This window comes from Mustela nivalis (assembly GCF_964662115.1).
Source record: "Mustela nivalis genome assembly, chromosome: 5".
NCBI lineage: Eukaryota > Metazoa > Chordata > Mammalia > Carnivora > Mustelidae > Mustela > Mustela nivalis.
Window position 1 is genome coordinate 54,712,761 of NC_139024.1, and position 20,217 is coordinate 54,732,977.

Consider the following 20,217-nt stretch of genomic DNA (forward strand, 5'->3'; position numbering starts at 1 on the left):
GTCACATCTTAAAAACACAGGCCATGAGGAGGGTCATTCAGCCGCTGAATAAATGACTTATTAACCTTGAGTACTGCCACGATTACAGTGTCATCTAACTTGGACTTTCAAAGACTTTCAGAATCATCTAAGGGAAGGCTCCCATTTCTCAGTTGAAGAATCTGAGGCCCAGAGAGGTGACATTTCTACTAATGGGGCCCTTATTCGGGGCATTTTTGCACAGCTCATATATAGAATTAAATGCACTAAGAAGGACAATGGGGAACACGAGAAAAGCTAAAAACTAAAATCTTTTTATCAGCTCTTAAAGTGAGAAGGTTTTAAAAAAAAATTGGATTTTTTTTTTAACTAAGAAATAATTACAAGTGCCACATGCATTCTTACAGTGGGCTGCAGTCTAGCTCATTATTTTCCTACAAAGAAAAATAAAAAAAAAATGTGTGATGTGTGTATAATAACCTCATTGTTCACTTTACAGAAAACAAAAAGGAAAGTTTTAACGAAAGGTACAACTCATTATTTCCGAATCCGTACAAATTAAACAGAACAATAACATAGGAAAATAAATCAAACATTTTCATGTTAGACTGTCATTATTAGAACAAAAAACAAGTACCCTAAAAATGGGATTTTCTTCTAAGCATCTTATAACTGAATTAAGTGAAAAATCATTTTAGTAAACATATCATGAATTCAAACTCCAGTGAAACAAGAATTTTAAAACTTACTCAAAGTTAATAGGTAAGGTGAATAGATTCTGTATTGCACGCCTCCCACCAAACACTAAAAATGTAATGGCCAAAGTCTTGCAATAGCACGCAGGGCAGAATACCAAAGAAAGCTCACAGCAGGGTTTTGAGACAGCTGGATGTTAATCATGTACAAAACTCTTAAAAATTTAGGATCTGATTCATCATTTTAAAACACACACACTCTCTTTAGACATTTTGAAATTTTATGATGAGAGTCTAATCATCCAACCATTAAATTTCTGAGCAAAAAAATATTGCAAAAGGCAGGGGGAGGAAGAGTGTTGGAGCGTTTGCATCAGGCAATAACCAAGTAGGAGAAGCAGCCTGATATGCAGAATACTAACATATGCTCCAGCTCGTGCCTCCTTCTCCTGAATGCTGCACTCTACCATGTCTAGAAGGTCCACCTTCCAAATGGGGGTGACTTGCTTGATCACACTCACTGATGACATACATTGCCAATGAGTCAGCTCCGTAATTTAGCTCCCTAGCAACTGGACAGGGGATTGTATCGCGTCCTGCTGATGCACAGTTTAATGACAAAATGGGGGAAAGGAAATTCTTTGGGAAACTCTCCCAAGGTTGGACTTCCAACTTGGAACCAAATACCTTAGCTGTAACAGCTGAACATTGAGCCAGAAAACTTCAGGGTTCAGGTTAAAAATCTGGACTTCTGGGTGCTATATCTAGAAATGCTCATCTATCATTGTCCAGCTATTATTAATGTCTACTGGATGTGAAAACAGGCTTAGAGGAGAAAGGAGCCCAAACCTACTCTTATTCAATTTTTTTTTTTTTTAAGATTGTATTTATTTATTTGACAGAGATCACAAGTAGGCAGAGAGGCAGGCAGGGGTTGGAAGGGGAAGCAGGATCCCCACCAAACAGAAAGCCGGATGCAGGGTTTGATCCCAGGACCCTGGTATCATGACCTGAGCTGAAGGCAGAGGCTTTAACCCACTGAGCCACCCAGGCACACCTCTTACTAAATTTTTAAGTTTCAACAAGAGTTCAGTGAATCTTCAAAGGGCTATTTGAGGAGTTGAAGAGGCAGAAGAAAAGAAACTAACATTAAATTGAAAAATACTTAATTGCTAAGCTACAAGAAAAGCATTTGAGTGATCTTTTTAAAGACAAAGTCCCCAGGTTTAACTTTGGAGGTCATGGCTTTGATACAAAATCTTGCGAAGCCAGTGGCCATTTCCTTGACAACTTTTCTAGGTGTTCTTCCATTTCAATATTAAGGAAATGACATCCTAAAAATGTATTTCTTTTAATAAGGATAGTTCCCATTGAACCTGTCTTAAATGGAAAGAACACAAGGAAACTGGGTTCTTTGGGTAAATGTTTAAGTTAAAATGTGTGTTTAATTTGTGAGGAAGATTTTAGCATTTTAAACACATTCTAGGGTTCCTCCATGAAATCTGGCTAGATTTTGCAGAGCTCTGCTTCATTTTATGTTTATTGTCTCTTACCATTAAGCCTTTTTAGCTGTAATATATGCGGTTTCCACTGAATGATCTAGATCATAAGCTCTTCTTTGTTCCTTCTCTACCCTTACAAAAGAACCTGCAGTCTTCTTGGCCTTGACTGCCAGCAGCAACCTTGTCTAAGAAAAATAAATCAATAAGTAACTATCTCAATTAGAAGTTGTCTCCTTCTAAGCGGTTATTAAAGATTACCTAATACCATAACAAAACAAGAAAGAGCAATAAGTGGAACAATGAGATTGTGTCAAGAAGCAATCATATGCAGGAAAAAAAAAAAAAAAGCATGTGGACCCAAGATTAGAAGATAAATGTATACACAAATAACTGCATTCAGTTCTGAAGACACAGGACACATGGAAGGAGAGAGAGGAGGATGAGATTTAATTCTGACCCTACCGGTTTCCAGCTTTATGACTGTGGGCAAGTCATTTCACTTTCTTCCACTTGTGAAAAGGGCATGAAGACATTCACGTGCCTCTTTAAACATTTCTTATTGTAAAACTATTCCCATACACAAAATAGAGTAGTATAATGAACACCATACACTCATCACTCAGAATCGACAACTTTGGAGATGTTAATATACTGGCTTCACTTATTTCTTCCTTCTTGAAGTATCGTAAAGCAAACTCCTAACATTGTATTTTTTTTTTATCCCTGTATACTTTAGCACACCTTGATGAACAGTATGAACACTTTCTTATAGACTCACAAAAATTTAATAATTCCTTTGCAATTACAATGTATCAAAGCTATAATTCAAATATTTTTGTCTCAAAATTTATTTTTTATAGTTAGGGGAAAAAAAAAAGATGACCTATACTTGAGGTTTTAGGATACAGGCTGACAACCCAAATAGAATGGATGTTCACATTGATAAACCTGAGTAACCGTTACCTCGGGATGTTCCAAGAGTGAATATATATAAATCCTTCCAAAGAAAGATGCAAAGAAAACATTCACAAGCACATTTTCAACTCTTCTTAGTCAGAAAAGAGGCAGCTGTGAGGGAATGCAAGTCTTATGTTAGCCTCTACTATTCCTATAGGCCTCTGGCTAACAGAATCTAGAAGCGCCCCCACTTTGCTCAAGGAGCCCACAAAGATGAAGGTGAGTCATGGATAACTTCTCCGGGGTCCCCAGACAGAAACTCCATTCTTCGTGACCAGTGTGGGCCTAGCTTTGAACTATACAGGAAGCTTAGGGAGAGACAGGTCTTATTGAAAATGCCATTCACACTCATGAACATATACATTGGCTATATGGAACAAAACTAATATCCTTATATTGAAAATACATGCATTTTCATAGACCCAAATACTGGATAATGTTCAGCATTTTTAAAATTAGAAGTTTCATTAATTGTGCTCTTGTATCCTGTTAATAATTCATATAACTACAGTATGATACTTAGAATGGTAACTACCTTCTAGTTAGCGATTCTGGCTTCCTGGCATGGATTCCAAGACTATAAAAATCCAAAAGAGGTTATTAACTGAGTAACTTTCATTTGCCAAGTACTTGCAATTTACAGCTTAAGTAATTAACTTTGTCTCATCTATCTTTACAACCAGAACACATAGCACCCTGCCTGCACGGAACTTGTCCAGGTCAACTGATGTTTCTGTATTTGTGCTAATGACACTATCCTACTGGGAAAAATCAGTCAGCATTTGGTGTGACACAAATTAATAAACATATTTCAACACATTGGCCTATCAACTCATCAGATAAAAAATGTACTGATACATTTGTTTTCTATCAAGATGCATATACAAGTAACACAAAATAAATTTAACAGCACTATCCCTGAATTCTAGAAGGTCACCATCTACAACAGAACAGACTCAGGAAGAATAACTATGCACATAATTGAGTCCGTAATAGGGCTATAAAAATGTCTGGCATCAAAGACTGAAACACCCCACATTTATTTGCCCAAGGATGACTTGGCCAACCAAGTCACGTGTGTCATGTTGTGCCCAAATTTCGAGACCCCCCAAAGATGACCACCAGAGTCCAGAGTCAAAGCCGAACAGCGAGGGTCGTTTATTACGAGTTCGAACCGGACCTCTGCGCACTCGTTGCCAGTGATGCTAAGAGGTCCTGAGCTTAGGATCACAGCACTTTTTATACTCTATTTTGGGGAGGCAGGGACTTAGCATACATCATAGTATCTCGTAACAAATCACTACATACCGCGGGAAAATCAAACAGCAACTCTATAATATGACTGGTGCGCTACAGAGTGGGAAAAAGCTAAGAATAGATTATTGGTTAGATCAAAGGGCTGTCATTCTTTAAACTGCTTAGTTGGCGCTGCTAGGGTACGTGCCCCCTCAGGATTGGCCGCGTCTCCCTGTCAAGCTGCGGGGAGCCAGATGGTTATTATCTCCCGGACCCAAAGCTGGGTGGGGGGTCCGGGGGCAGTCACTTTGTCACGTCCAATTCTGGGTGGGGGTTTCTCTGGCGCCAGATGGCTGTTATGTCTAGGCTCAGAGCCGGGTGGGGGTCTAGGAGCGGCCACTCTGCTAGGTTCGATTGTGGGGGTAGGGGGTGTGGTTACAGAGGGCCTCCAGAAAGTTTACTGGTAATTTTCCAACTCCTCATGGGTTAGCAAGTGAAGGTACAGAAGCAGAAATAGCGGTTAGGGTTAAATTTAGGCATCTCAGTCACAGCACAGTCACCTGGGCCCACGTGTCACAAAGTAGTGCCACACAGCCTAAGGTAAGCCCTGCTGAGCCCAGCTGAATTTTAAAGCAAGCTTGGGAGACAGGTGAACATCAACACCAGCACATATCAGACACTCACGTCTCACATTCCTAATCAACTTTTTCAAAGCAGTTCCCTTTGGCTGTGATTCATAGAATGGATGAAGAAAATGTAATTATGCTACTTTAAAACAAAATCAAATTGCCAAAGTATAGGTCTAGGCAGAAAAATATCTCGATGTAATTCCTTTGAAGCCTTTGGTGAACAAATGGAAAAATTTCAGTAGTGTAGATAAATGGACTAATGCTCCTAACTGACATATAATAAGTAAGTTACATGTGCCATAACCATCCTATTTCTTATCAAGAGGCAATGCATTTTCAGAGAGTCATTTTTTAAAATAGCATCAAATGTGATTCTTTTCTTTGCTTCACATGATATTCTCCCCTCCCCCAAATATTTGGTGGAAAGAGAGAGAGACAGTACATGAGCAAGCAGGTATAAATGGTAATGCTTTTCTCTGTGGTCCCCATTACCATTACTAAATGTAATTGAATGTATTAGCAGGTCTCTGTAGGAATGTGATATGCTAACACACTCTAATTTTCATTAGTTTCTCAAAACTGTCATGTGAGGAATTTAAAATATGTGCATGAGAGAAATTAATAATGGTTGGTACTGAACAAAAGTATTAAACTGGCTTAAGAAAGAAAAAAAAAAAAGCAGAACTTGCCTATGAAAAGGAAAACACTTAAATCATGCACAGGAAAGCCTTCTGATGACGGACCACCATTCATTTTTCTGAAACAGCTGCTCTGCTGAAGAGTGATAACAAAGAAGGCTTCAAGTCCCCATCATGGTGAACATCCTTTTTTTTCCTCCCCCACTAGTGTAGATATAGGGGAGCTAAAAACACTGATGAGATTAAGGGTTTCTCTCTCTCTCTCTCTTTTTTTTTTTTTTCCCAAAATGAAAAAATGTACAAAGCTGAGTGGTTTTCAGTTAGACTACATTTCTGTTTGAGAAGACAGTCAACAGAAAAATCAGTTCTGCTAAGACATTAATACCTGGGCACTGTGGGGAGTTTCAAGATGGCAGCCACCTTCTGGTCCTTCATCCCTTATATCTAACAAGCACATTAGGATTTAAGTATGCTTGCAGGCTGTGTTTCTTCCTTTCTTTCATTCCTTTTCTCAGATTTTATTTATTTGACAGAGAGTGAGAATGTGTGCACAAGCAAGGGGAATGGCAGGCAGAGGGAGAGGGAGAAGCAGACTCCTGGCTGAGCAGGGAGCCTGACATGGGGCCAGATCCCAGGACCCAGGGAACAGGATATGAGCTGAGGGCAGATGCTTAACTGACTGAGCCCCCCAGGTGCCCCTGGAGCATTTCATTCTATCACTGCAATGGCCCCAAGGGAGAGAAGTAGGTATTAGCCATTGAATAGATAGGAAAACTGTGGTTCAGAGACATAAAGTCATAACCTGCCCGTGATGACATAGTTTCAATTGGCATCTGAAATTAGTTTACTCTGTTACACGTAATATTTATGAAGAGCCCTTTATGTCCCCAACTCTTTGGCACTGAGCTGAATATAGAGGGGAACCCCTCACCCTTCCTGGACTCCCTCCCTTGTGGCTATGGGATTTCCCCTCTGTTTAAGATGAGGAGGGTCTGGCAGATGGAGCCCTGTTGCCTGGAGTATCTTACTGGCCCCAAAAAATGATGGCTGTCCAGGCTTGGGCTGCTCTGTGCCAGATGAACAACTCTCCACAAGCTTCTAGTACCCACTTTCAACCTGATGCTCAACCACCTCTCTCTCTTTGCTGTCTCCATGTGGCTGGAAGATTACTGCCTGGGCTGAGTAATTCTAAGATGTATCCCTCTATTTATCCAAGACAGTGTTGTTGCTGTTGTTGGTGTGTGTGAGTGTGTGTGTGCATATTTTTCACTAAGTCTATTGTTTGGTCTGAATTATAAGTATATTTAAAATTAATCTGCTGACCATCTCCTAATGTAAGGTAGCAGCAGGAGACCATAGGTCCCAGAGGTTAGAGTTTAGCTCATACCATGAACAGTAAGATTTAACATTGAGTGGTGGTCGGCCAGATGACTGACCCTTTAGAAGGATTATTAAGTGTAAAAAAGTTAAATAACTTGAGAAGCTAGATCTTCACCCAGGTCTACCTGACCCCAGAGTCCAAACACTTAATCATTGGGCAGCAGCACCCCCAGCTATCTTGGCCACAGAAGTAAATAAAACTGATAAAAAGTGACAGACACAGGAATATCATGACAAGTTATCTTATTTTTGATAATCCAGGCCAGCTGAAAAAAAATGAAAATGAGGGGATTTTGTCATTTCATTCCTATGGTTTCATGCAAGTATCTTGACCACATGCTCGTAACAATGAATTACTCGGGAGAGACTCTGATTTCTCATTTTTGGTGGTGGATGTCTAATTTCTCAACTCTTGATAAGGCTTTCTTCTCTATTTGCTTCAAACATGACTGAAAACCTCCTGAAAAGGGACATTTCTTGGTGTTCGGAGGAGGTAAGTCCTCCTATATATTACATAAATTTTCTTGCATTCTCATAGCCCCTTGACCTTTCTAGATACACCAGTCATTTATGCTGTCCTCTTCTTGGAACTCCCAGAGCACAGATATAGCCACCTGCTGGGCACCTTGCCAGATTTCATCCTTCCTTCTAATAATATATGAACATATCATTTTTCCTGACTAAACACCAAACTTAGGACACCAAAGACTTTACTCAATGCATCTCTGTATGCCCAGCACCTACTACAGTGGCCAATACATGGTAGACAATCAAATTACTCTTGAATTAATTACTGAGTGAAAGCCCACACAGATTCTACTGTAATAATATCGTCAAAAATAAGTTTGTATCACAAAGGACCCCAACCCAGTGGCTTGCAAGGTCAAACATTTATTCTTGTGTTCATAGATTTGCACAGTTGAGCAGATCTGAGTGGGCTTCAAGGTTGCATATCAGCTGGGTTTGGCCCCAGGCAGGTTGGCTCTGGCCTGCTCCATATGTATTCATTCTAGATCCCAGACTGAAGGGACAGTGTCTATGTGGCCATCCTCTTTTTGTGGGAGATCATCGGTGCATGAAAGGCAAGTCAAAGAGTGCTAGCACATTTTAAGGCCTCTATTTGCTTTACATCTCTTAATATTCCACTGACTAAAGCCAGTCACATCAACCCAAATTAATGAGGTGAGGAGCACATGCCACCCACATGGAGAGCAGCTGGGGTGGGGGTAGAGGGGGTCTGTGAGTTTATTTGCTAATAATCTAAACCACCACAACTATAAAATCATCTTAAAGTCAAAATGGACTGAAGCAGAATTAAGACTAAATGTTTGGGAGCTGCAATTAGAAATGACTTTACAAGAATATGAGGATATCAGAGAAGATCAATCCTAGTTCAAATTCCAACCTCATACCCTACTTTTCTCATACGTAACACTGAGGATATGAATAGGTCCTACCGCATAAAATGGTTAGGAAGACTAATAAAATAATCCATGTAAATTGCTTTGGAATTTGTGTTATGAATATGATAAAAGACCCATTTTGGTCCATTTTAACATGTATTCGGTAAATGTCCAGGCAATGATGATGGTAGTGGTGGTGGCAGTAGGGATGAGAAGGAGGAGGATGGTGATAAGCCACAAAAAAATTTCAGTTACTCACCAATGAACTGGTTTTCAATATACACTGAAACAATTTCAGGATATTATACAAAGCAACCAAACATAACTATGTACATGGTTGGCTCTGCCAAAATTCTCAATGTAATACATGGTGAGTACTATAAAATTTTGGCTCCTAAAATGGTTCTGTGTATCTCTGGGTATATCCATTTGCTACTCCCACTCTATCTCTAAGCCTTCTTCTTTCCAAGGTCCTCTTCATCCCACTGTGGGGTTTAGCTCTTCTCCTTTATTTTATCCTTTTCTATTTCATACTCATTCAACTTACTATGCCAAACCAGCTCTCTTACTTTCCCTTTCATATCTTCCCTAAATAAGCTCCCCTCTGGCTAAGCTAAAAAGATGCCAAGCTTTTTTCTTTTTTTCTACATTTACATCTATTTAGCATCAATTCAATTATAACATATTTGTATTATGTTGCAGAAGACCTAAGTCTAACAACGAAAGAAATCCATCTCCTTAAAATACATTTAATCCTCGGTTAAACGTCTGACTCTTGATTTGGGCTCAGATTGAGATTCTTTTTCTTTCTCTCTCCCTCTCCCTGTCTCTCTCTCCAAAATAAATAAATAAATAAATAAAGACAAAAAACAAAAACAAAACTTATAATCCAACAGATGAGATAAAACTTCAATGCCTCCAGAAAATGAAAGAATAGAAAGGAGATATACCCATGCAATGGAGTATTATTCAGCTATACAAAGGAATGAAATACTGATTCAAGCTACAACATGGATAGACCTTGATAACATTATGCCCAATGAAGGAAACCCATCATAAATACCATATATTGATCTAAAAGACCATATGTATGATTCCCTTTACAGTAAATGTCCAGAATAGGCAAATCTTAAAAAGGGAGACAGTAAATTACTAGTTGCCAAGTGCTAGCAGGGATGGAAGTTGGAGAGAAATGGGGGGGGGTGACTGCTAAGGGATACAGGGTTTATTTAAGAGATGATGAAAATGTGTTAAAATTGATTGTGGTGGTGGTTACATAATTCTGAACATACTAAAAATCACTGAACTGTATACTTTGTGATTTGTAAAGTATGGAGTACAACTCAAACTATTTTCTTTTTTTTAAGATTTTATTTATTTATTTGACAGAGAGAGATTACAAGTAGGCAGAGAGGCAAGCAGAGAGAGAGAGGAGGAAGCAGGCTCCCTGCCGAGCAGAGAGCCCAATGCGGGACTCGATCCCAGGACCCTGAGATCATGACCTGAGCCGAAGGCAGAGGATTAACCCACTGAGCCACCTAGGCACCCCTCAAACTGTTTTCTTAAAGAGGAAAATGGATGCAGTTTTTTGCACATAAAAAAAGTGAATTCATGAAAGGAGGAATTAGCAGATCTTGTTGTAATGTTATAAAAACTCATTATCTGAAATTTTTAATTATATTTGAATTGCCAGATCAAGTTCAGTGCTTTGCAAAGAGGCAGTGTGTGTTGGCCCCCAGAGGAAATCATTTCCACACCAATACCAGTACTTTCCTTTACTTGGAAAAAGAGCAGTTGTCAGCCTTTGGGGGTATAGGCTTCTTTCCTAAGGCTATCTCCACAAAACGCCAGATTGCACTGTGCAAGTAGAAGATGTCTCCAGTCATTCCCACTCCATTCAGCAACCAGCAAAGCTAATAATGTCGCTGGATATTTTGCTCCCAGTGACAGAGAATAAGAAACTGCAGGCCTCAGGTCAGGAAACCTTACAGAGTAGTGACAGCAGAAGGTGCCAGCTGGAATTTCTCATCTTTTCAAAACCAAGTAACATGTAACCCTGCTGAAAGTTTATCTATAATAATTACTACAATTTTAAAGTAAGCAATTGGATAATTTGCCTCAAAAATGCTATATTTGGTACATTTTTGAAGAAACCTCATGAATCCTTAGGTGTTGAATGACATGGTCTCTTATTTTTTTTAAGATTATTTATTTAGAGAGAGAGAAAGAGAGTGAAAGAGCATGAGTGGGGGGAGGGGCAAAGGGAAAGGAAGAGAATCTCAAGCAGACTCCATGCTGAGCATGAAGCCCATCTTGGAGTCTGTCCACCACCCCAAGATGACCCCGGCTGAAGCCAAGAGTCTGATGCTCACCAACAGAGCCACCCGAGGACCCCAAGATAGTTGCTTTCAAAAGAGCATCCAGAAAACAGGCATGCCGGTCCTTCTGTGACTTCATTCAACTTCCCCTTTCATCCAAGGGTTACAGGGGGACACTGTGTTTTTATTCTTTTCCTTCCACAGTACCTGTGGCATAGAAAGTACTTACTGGTATTTCCTTCTTAATAGAGAAGGAAGGAGGAGGAATGCGAAGATAGTGGGAGAGAAAGAATGTGAAAAGGAGGGAGAAGAACTTATGCGAACTGTAGGACACTTTAATTAGTATTAAACACACTATTAAAATTTTAAATCATGATGCTCAAATAGGGGAACTAATCTAATACCTGCCATAGCATCAATTTGTAAAGAATATTATTTCCAGGTCTATTCTTTTTAAAAGCACATTAGCCATTTACACACACTTGCGAATTTTATTACTCAGTACTAGGTTGGAAGTGAACAAACAGCCCAAGAAAGAGTGTTGTCACCGGACACTCATTGAGCTTGTGGTCTGAATCCTCCTGACCCTTGGATCCCTCTTGTGTAAGGAGTAGGTGAAAAACCGGGCAGTTTGGTCTTATGAAAACCCAAGGATCATGACTCATTAAAAACTCTTCAGTGAGGCGCCTGAGTGGCTCAGTGGGTTAAAGTCTTTGCCTTGGGCTCAGGTCATGATCCCAGGGTCCTGGGATCAAGCCCTGCTTCAGGCTGTCTGCTCAGCAGGGAGCCTGCTTCCCTTCCTCTCTCTCTGCCTGCCTCTCTGCCTACTTGTGATCCCTGTCTGTCAAATAAATAATAAATAATCTTTAAAAAAAAAAAAAACCCTCTTCAGTGTATAGAAGTTTGACTTCAGCTATTTCAGAGCACATCACTGCTGATGGTTAAAATGGAGAAGTGGCCCAGGGAGGAGATTCTTGATGCACCCCCACAAGACGAAACTGTGTAGTTAGAAACAGGGATAACAATCCATACACAAAGTAAAAGTGGATAACTCTGTGACCCAGCACAAGTGACTAGTGTTTTTACCATAATGCATATCATAGCTCGTGCTGGCTCTAACCATCCAAAAATGTGAGATCATATGTTGCCCTGTCCTAGATATCCTTTTACTTCTCTTTCTTACTATCCACTTTAAAACCAACTGGCACCCTCAAGCCTTTTTCATACTTGATGCTAAATTGTATCCTCTGTCTTATACATATATGACTGGTTTGAATAACCTAAATGCAAGGCTTTTCATCTATTCCCATTAAATTTCATCCTATTGGAGTTCCTTGTCATTCTACCCCTTGGAGACCCAATTAGAGACTGATTTTGCCTTCCATCACATTAATATTTTCCCTAGTTTCATATTCAGGAATATGATCAGCACCACTATCTTTATCTTCACCTAAGAAATTTCGAAAATGAAAAAGATGAGAAACAGAAGAGGAAGCTCTGACATTCCACTGAAGAATGCATTCTAGAATGCCATCAATAGAATAAGGAGCCCTGTTGAGGACGGCCATTCAATCAATTAATGAACCCAAATAATGATGTTATCAAATGAGTCAGTAGTTTTCCACCTCTTCTCCAAAGAGTTGTGAGTTTTAGGGGCTGCAGTGGTAAAGAACAGAGCAAAGAGAGGGTGCTCTCCCCTTTCCCTAAGCTAACTCTTTTCTTCTTTCTCCTTCTTTCTTGCATAGTGTTTTTCTCATGATCTTCTGTTAAAAAAAAAAAAAAAATTCTGTGTTCACATGAACCTTTGGAAACTGGTGATTGAGACCAAATTTCTCTATTTCCTACAAATACAACATGAGAGCCTATGACAAACATCTTTTGAAATTTTTTTGAGATTGTACTGACCTTCCCTCACCAGCACTCCTGTAATCCTACCAGAAGATCAAAATATCTTCGCAAAACCATGTTGGCTCCTAGTCCTCCCCTGCTTTTTAAATTTTTTTAATTCTCAAAATATGTTTTTCTTAAGAAATTATACTGGTATGGAATGAGCACTAAGTTTATTATTTTTGAAAATTAGGGCCACACTTAACAATTGACAGAATTTTAGAAATTGTCATTCCCCCCCACACACAAATCCTTACAAATGATCAATTTTGGTCCATGAATAGGATTTACATTTGTTCTGTATATTAGAGTGTAATTCATACTAAGGGGTTAGAGTCATTTAAGGAAGCCAAAACCTGTCTAAATTTCTACTTGGGACCTTATTCTCCCTTACCTAAAGCTTATGAGTAGATTCAAGAAACTTCGTCAACATCCAGGAAACAAACAATAAGCAAATCTATCAGCAATATCTACCGTCCTTAATAATAATATTTTCCTTCATAAAGAACTCCATGTTTTCTCAGATTAAAGATATTTTTTCTAGGCTTCTCATTTAGTATTCAGTAACTATTTTGAACAAAATCCTAGGCTTTAGGCTAGGGTGGCCACAATTATTAACCCTTCTGTACTTATCAAAGATACAGAACAATGACTTAGTGCCAGGAGACATCTGTACAGAAAAAAAAATGTAAAATAGATGAATGTGAATAGTGTCTTTAAAACTCTAGTAAAATTTCATTTTTGCCAGTAGCTTGCTTTCATTTGAGCCAAATTTCATTTAGGTACAAGGCTGGCAATACTTTAGGCTGTCATCCAGATATAAAGAAATTTTCACTCAGATTTACTAGATAGCACTGCAAATTCTAGACTGGGCATCATAAAGAGCACAGGAAAAGGGAAGGATAATTATGTAAAGCCAACATTTGAATGCATTGTGTGTGGCTGGCAGCCTTCTCCTGACTCACATTAATATTCACATCGGGCACTGTTTAATGATGCCATTCAGAATGGGGATATGGAGCAGGAAGAGGTATAGAGGCAATCAAAAAATAATTTATTGCAATAGAAATATTCCTCCTTTTGAAGCATCATTTAAAAAAGAGGCACTTTTTTTTTCCCCATCCCTAATTTTACTAAATAGATTCTCTTCCCTGTCAAAACCCCAAGGATTCTTTATGAGAAATATAAATTGGTATAATAAAAAATTCCTACATAAAATGTATATGGCTCAGGTGCCATAATACACAGATCCTTTCAAATCATCAAACTGTGTTAAACATAAGCAAGAGCCTCTGGTCGGTCAGGAGGTGCGTTTCTAAATATCATTACCCAGTTTATCCAGGTAACTTTGGAAAGCTCAAAGAAAATACTTCTGCTATCTTTTGTACTCCAAGTCGGTCTAATATTGATATTCAAATTAAAATTACATCCAGGAATGAGAAATCTTCAGATTATTTCCAACACTGAATTTCAAGTGTTAAAGTCTCTCTTTGTAGGTAAATATTTCCCGATAGTTACAAAGCCATTGCTTTTGTGCCATTAGTAAAGGGATGGAGACCCATATATAACCTTTACCAGAAACCCAGAAGAAAGAGAAGAGAAAGACAAATAGAATTACAATAAAACAACAGCAACACCGACTCACATTTTTTTTTTTAAAGATTTTATTTATTTATTTGACAGAGAGAAATTACAAGTACACTGAGAGGCAGGCAGAGAGAGAGAGAAGGAAGCAGGCTCCCTGCCGAGCAGAGAGCCCGACGTGGGACTCGATCCCAGGAACCTGAGATCATGACCTGAGCCAAAGGCAGCAGCTTAACCCACTGAGCCACCCAGGCGCCCCCCCCGACTCACATTTTTTAGCGCAAATTATGTACCAAGCCCTCTGCTAAGTGTTTCAAAGGCACGATTTTTTTTAATTCCCCAAAAGCACCTTATGAGATACATACTATTATTATTTCCATTCTAAAAATCTGGAAACTATGAAAGGACAATTTTCCAAGGTTATATAGCTTATCTAAAATGCATAAAAGTAACACTAATTACAAAAGCTAAATCTATATTAGAGTAAGTAATAAGGAGGTAGAACAATTATGAATGAAAATATAGATCAGAAGATCTCTAGTAACTCTTGGCTGACTAGAAAATACTTCCTAGAATAAAAAAATGGAAGCAATTGATGTTTTTAGGCTGGATAGCACCTCTATCAATAGGAAGGTATTTGATTGCAAGTAACAAAACAATTTCAGTGGCTACAGTAAACATGGGTCTAATTTTCTTAAATGCAGCAAGGCATCTTGAGATAGTTGGTTGCTGGTATTGGTTCAATGTTTAGGCCAGTAACACTGCAGTACTCTTGGCCATCTCCTTATGGTAACAAGAGACCTGCTGCAAATCCAGCCATCACATCAGTCAAAGAAGTGAAATAGGTGCTGTCAAATATGTCAAAAAAGCAAAAGATTTCCCAAAACCACTACCTTTTTCCCAATTAGAAGACTTTCAGCTCTTCTAGGTCAGAACTAAGTCACAGGGCTACTTTTAATTGCAAAATAAGCTAGGAAATACAAATAAGATTGTGGTAATTGGTTTGACCATTTGTGACCATCTGGAACTAAGCACTCTGCTGCCTGGAACTGAAATGGGGTTCCATGAGCAAGTTGGGACTGGATTTGGAGTTCATTTGGTTGGCCATGGTTCCTCAGGGATCTGCAAACTTTTTCAGTAAAGAACCAAAGAGTAAACATTTCAGACTTTGAAGGCCACATATAATCTTTGCCACTTATTCATCTTTTGTTTTGTTTTGTTTTGTTTTAATAACCTTTAAAAAATTTTTTAGCTCCTGATTAATCTAAAAATCAGCTGTGAGCAGAGCTGTAGTTTGCCAGAGGTTCAGGATAAGGCTTCAGATACCAAGGAATCTAAGTAGCTAAGGCCACTCTGAGCCTTAACATTTCCCTCGAATCTGTAGTTTTATTTTCTCAGAAGAATTAAGAATGGGAGTTCAGAAAACCAGATTCCTATCTAATAAATAATAAATAAATGTGTCAATTAATAACCGAGGCAAGTCATTTCAGTAACTCCCCTATTCAATTTAGTTCTTTCAGCCAGACTGAATTCTACAGAGTGAGAGAAAGGCCAATTTGCTGAGCCACAAGCCCCTTCCAGCTCTAATACTGAGTGATTTGAACATCAGGAAAACATAAACCAGGAAAACAACAGCATTTCTCGCAATGACGAAAAGCCTAAACAGTGGGCACACTGCATCCCTGTTAACCACAGAATATTAGTGAATGAGCCTACTGTCCCAGGTCTCCTTTGGCCTCCTGAGCCTTTGGCAGGCAAGGGATAGTCACCGACAGTCACATGGACCTCCCCAGCCCCCACCTAAAACCCTTGCCAGTGGAACAACTGGTCTAGAAAGAAGTTACCCACTTCTCTTCGTCTCTGTACACAATCTCCACTCTAACTGTCCTCCATCAACACCCTGCCTCCTCCCCACAATGACTAAATGCATAGCTGGAGGAGAACTGCCCTAAACACTCAGTTTTTAATTTAAAAACAACAAAAACCAAAAAAAAAAAAAAAAACCCTAATTAAAGAAATCAAGCTCGGGCGCCTGGGTGGCTCAGTGGTTAAGCCGCTGCCTTCGGCTCAGGTCATGATCTCAGGGTCCTGGGATCGAGTCCCGCATCGGGCTCTCTGCTCGGCAGGGAGCCTGCTTCCCTCTCTCTCTCTCTCTGCCTGCCTCTCCGTCTAATTGTGATTTCTCTCTGTCAAATAAATAAATAAATAAAATCTTTAAAAAATAAAAAAATAAAAAAATAAAAAATAAATAAAAAAAAATTAAAAAAAATAAAATCTCTAAAAAAAAAAAAAAAAGAAATCAAGCTCTTCTTGAACTCTTTCCATAATCTTCCTCTGTTTGCTTTAACATGAAAATAATGTTTTTAATTACTTCACATTAAGCAAAACTGATGCTCCAGGAGTATGAGCTGTGGTTCCCGTGTCCTGTGTTCCCAGGGAACCCCCACAGGTCCTGGGGGTTGGGGCAGCATGCGTGGTCTGGCCGGGACCCATGGCTAGGCCTGCTGGCCAAGCTTCACTTTTAGGCTCCTTATGAACTTCACTGGAGGGGTTTAGATTTTCTCCCTTTGATTTTAGAATTACAGAAATTTGGAATGTAAAATAAATGTACCCAGGAAATAAATACAATAAAAAACAAATGCATGTGGCCTTGTTTAAATTTCAATCTAATTGAAACATCTTAACTGGCATCTACCATTTGCCAATTCTTCATTTCTCTAATGCGTTCAATCTTATTTAAATGTAATGGCCCTTTGAGATCTTAAGTTTTCAGATGCACTAGGCATAGCACAGTTAGAGTTATGATGAGCAAAAGCTTATTTTTTCACAATATACTCGTTTTGAGGAAGAACTGTTGCAAGTAGCTGCTGAGTTCTATTATTTTCTTCAATGAAAATGTTCTAACAGGAAAATAGATCATGGAAATAGCAAAGATAATCTCAGATTACTCCATTTTCCCTATTCTACCTCTTACAAGGCTAATTTAATATTTACTACAGTTCAATAGCATAGCATAGGCCCTCAGATATAAATGTACAATTTTTGTGTCAAAGTCCTTCCGCATGCAAATGATTTTTGACATTTGTCCTATGTGGCTAACTATTCATTAATCCTATTGTGTGTGAGGACTTACTGAAAATAATAGCTAAATAAGCAATAAGAGTAGTAGGCATGTTCTGAGGAGTCTATGCAGTTCTTCGGGACCCCTCTTGATTTCCCCCTGCCCTTCTCCCCACACCCACACACACACAGCTGCCATGATTGTAAGCCATAATCTCACAATCCTGGGAAGCTCAACAAACCGGGGCAGACCATCCATCCAAAAATGTGAGATTGTGACCAAGTGACTCTCTTCATTTTGGGTTGGTCTCTCAAACAAGAAATGTTGCTGGGTCACCTTCCTGCCATATGGCCTATGAAGTGAGGAAAGCCAGCCTACACCAGGAGGAGAGACAGAAAAACACTCCAGGTGTCTTTAACAATTAACAATTTAACAATTTAGAGTTTAGCAATTCTAGATCTTTCCCTAGGACTCTTTATCTCCAGCGTCTCTCCCCGTTTTTAACCCAAGAAGTAAAGATAAGTACATAAGAACCTCACTCACATTGTATTACTCTGATACATAAACCTTCACTGACTACCCAGATTCCAGAATAAAATTCAAACTCAGTAGCCAGGCATATAAGACCTTGTGTGACAGCTTTCCGATCCATCTTTTCAGCCTTATTGCCAAAGGGCTGGCCCCAATACACACACACCCACAAATACATACAAACACAGAAATATACATGGTTCCTTCTTCCAACCTTGTCTCCCCTTGAATACCCACCCCCAAACACAGACAATCTCAGCGTCCAAATCCAACCCTCTTTTTTTTTTTTTTTCAAATCAAAACCTCTTTAAGAAAGTGTACTCACCATCTTCACATAAGGACACACATGGGAAACGATGCTATTTGCATGGCCTACGAGGTGAACAGAGCTGCTGGTGACCTCTGGCTGGCCACATCCTCCAGCTGACTGATGGCTAAGGGATAGTGGCTTCGTTCAGCAGCCTCCTATCCTCAACACACTCGTAAGGGAGTCCCGCTGCAGGAACACAGTCTCCTTCATGGAGTCTCTCTGGGTCCGGCTGGAAGGATCTTATGGCTCTTACAATGCTTAATACTTCTGCCTTGAAGCTAAGTTAATTATGCCTGTGTCTCATTTCCCCCATACTGTGAATTCCTTGCAGGTGGAATTCCTGCCCAAGCTCTGCCCATAATTGCTGCATAGCAAATGCTGTGAACTGTGACCTTCGTTCTGAGAGCAGAGCTAAGTGGAGATGTGGTCAAAGTTGGCCGTGAAGGTGTGCTCCAGGGGTAGGGCCCAGGCTGGAATTTGTGGGCATTACAGGCAAGAGAAGGGCCATTAAAGGCACAGAGAAGGAAAGGAACAAGTGAACTATGCAGGATAGTGTTCTGAGTTGCTGAAGTTGAAGAAGGAAGGAATGAAATCCACAGGGCTGCCTGGCAAAGAGGAAGACCAGGGTCCTCGTTCTTTTTTTTTTTTTTTTTTTTTTTAAGATCCTTGCTCTTTGTGGTAAGGATTATATGTGGTTCTAAGTACGAAACACCAAGATTCCTCTGATTTTGATTACATACCTTATACTTCATATAGACTCCATAACAACTCAAATGATACCGATGTATCCCTAGACCATTAACCAGCAAAGAACGCAGCTGAAGCTTCCCTCAGCCTACTCAGACTCGATGAGAACTTCTGTAATAGATCCAACCGGGCACACAGTTGCAAGGGTTCGTGACATCCTAAGGACCTGGGTGTCAGTCATTTAGGGATAATCACCACTAGAAGGCACCTTCCATTGCCAGGCAGCCTAGCTCCGCTGAAGGAGGCAGGCCTCTCTAGACACTGGATCATAATGTCTGTTCCAAACACTTCTGAGACCACCTCTACCTCCTGATGCTGCCGACAGGTTTCTCCCAGCTGTTGGCTGTATTTCTCAAGAACTTTGAAAAGGGCAATTCTTCTCACTCTTAGAAATCACAGTTAAGCATAAATGGTACAAATTCCCCCTCCAATGCATTTCTTTTTTTCTTTCTTTTTTTTTAAAGATTTTATTTATTTGACAGAGAGAGATCACAAGTAGGTAGAGAGGCAGGCAGAGAGAGAGAGAGGAGGAAGCAGGCTCCCTGCTGAGCAGAGAGCCCAATGCGGGACTCGATCCCAGGACCCTGAGATCATGACCTGAGCCGAAGGCAGTGGCTTAACCCACTGAGCCACCCAGGCGCCCTCCAATGCATTTCTTTAGAGACAAGTGAAGGATCTCTTCTTGTATTAATTTGTGACTTTAGGAGTAGCAAGGAACATCTTAACTATTTCCTTAGGAGTAACACATCTGTCACGTGTAGAGGTCAGGAAAGTTTCTCTCCAGATCAAAGTGTGGGCTTCTTTCTGTCAGGATATCCAAACTAAATAACCGATGCAATTCCTTCTTTAGCTTGGCCAAATTCAGTATAAACTCAGTGTTCTACTTAAGTACTTCATTTCAAGTACATGGTGTTTTTATATATTTTTTTCACTTTAGAGATTTTATTTCCTATTTCTTTTGAATAAGGATGGAGACAATATTATTTCTGAATGGTTTAAAAGCCTTTCTCACATTTTATTGTGTTTTTTTTGGGGGGGGGAATGGGGTTTTTTTTGTTTGTTTGTTTGTTTGTTTTGCTAGGAGTTTCAACTTCCTAGGTAGAAACACTCTCCCCAAAAGATGAAGTGACTTAAAAACATCAGTGAACCATCCAAATGTACCAAAGGAACACAATCCTACAAAGACATGAATCCCATAGGTAGACGTGTATTGTTCAAAGGACCTAGTGAAAAATGCAATGTTCCCAAGAACAAGCTTGGATGTTCTCTTTAAATATCCTTTCTGTACTCAGGAGACGCCCTACACTGGCCGAGTGGGTAATTGGTTCCGAGCTTCTGCAGAACCTAAAGATGACTAGAT

General features: G+C 39.6%; 1 protein-coding gene and 1 long non-coding RNA gene across 5 annotated transcripts in view; both read right to left on the reverse strand.

Moving 5' to 3' along the window:
- The window catches only part of LOC309864655, a 394,132-nt gene extending 374,856 nt beyond the window's left edge, over window positions 1-19,276 (reverse strand). Inside the window, exon 1 of the long non-coding RNA XR_014311669.1 lies at window positions 18,126-19,276. This is a non-coding gene — a long non-coding RNA (uncharacterized lncRNA). The remainder of the gene's footprint in view (window positions 1-18,125) is intronic.
- The window catches only part of LOC309864645 (sterile alpha motif domain-containing protein 5), a 909,922-nt gene that overhangs the window by 792,096 nt on the left and 97,609 nt on the right, over window positions 1-20,217 (reverse strand). The window lies entirely within an intron of this gene.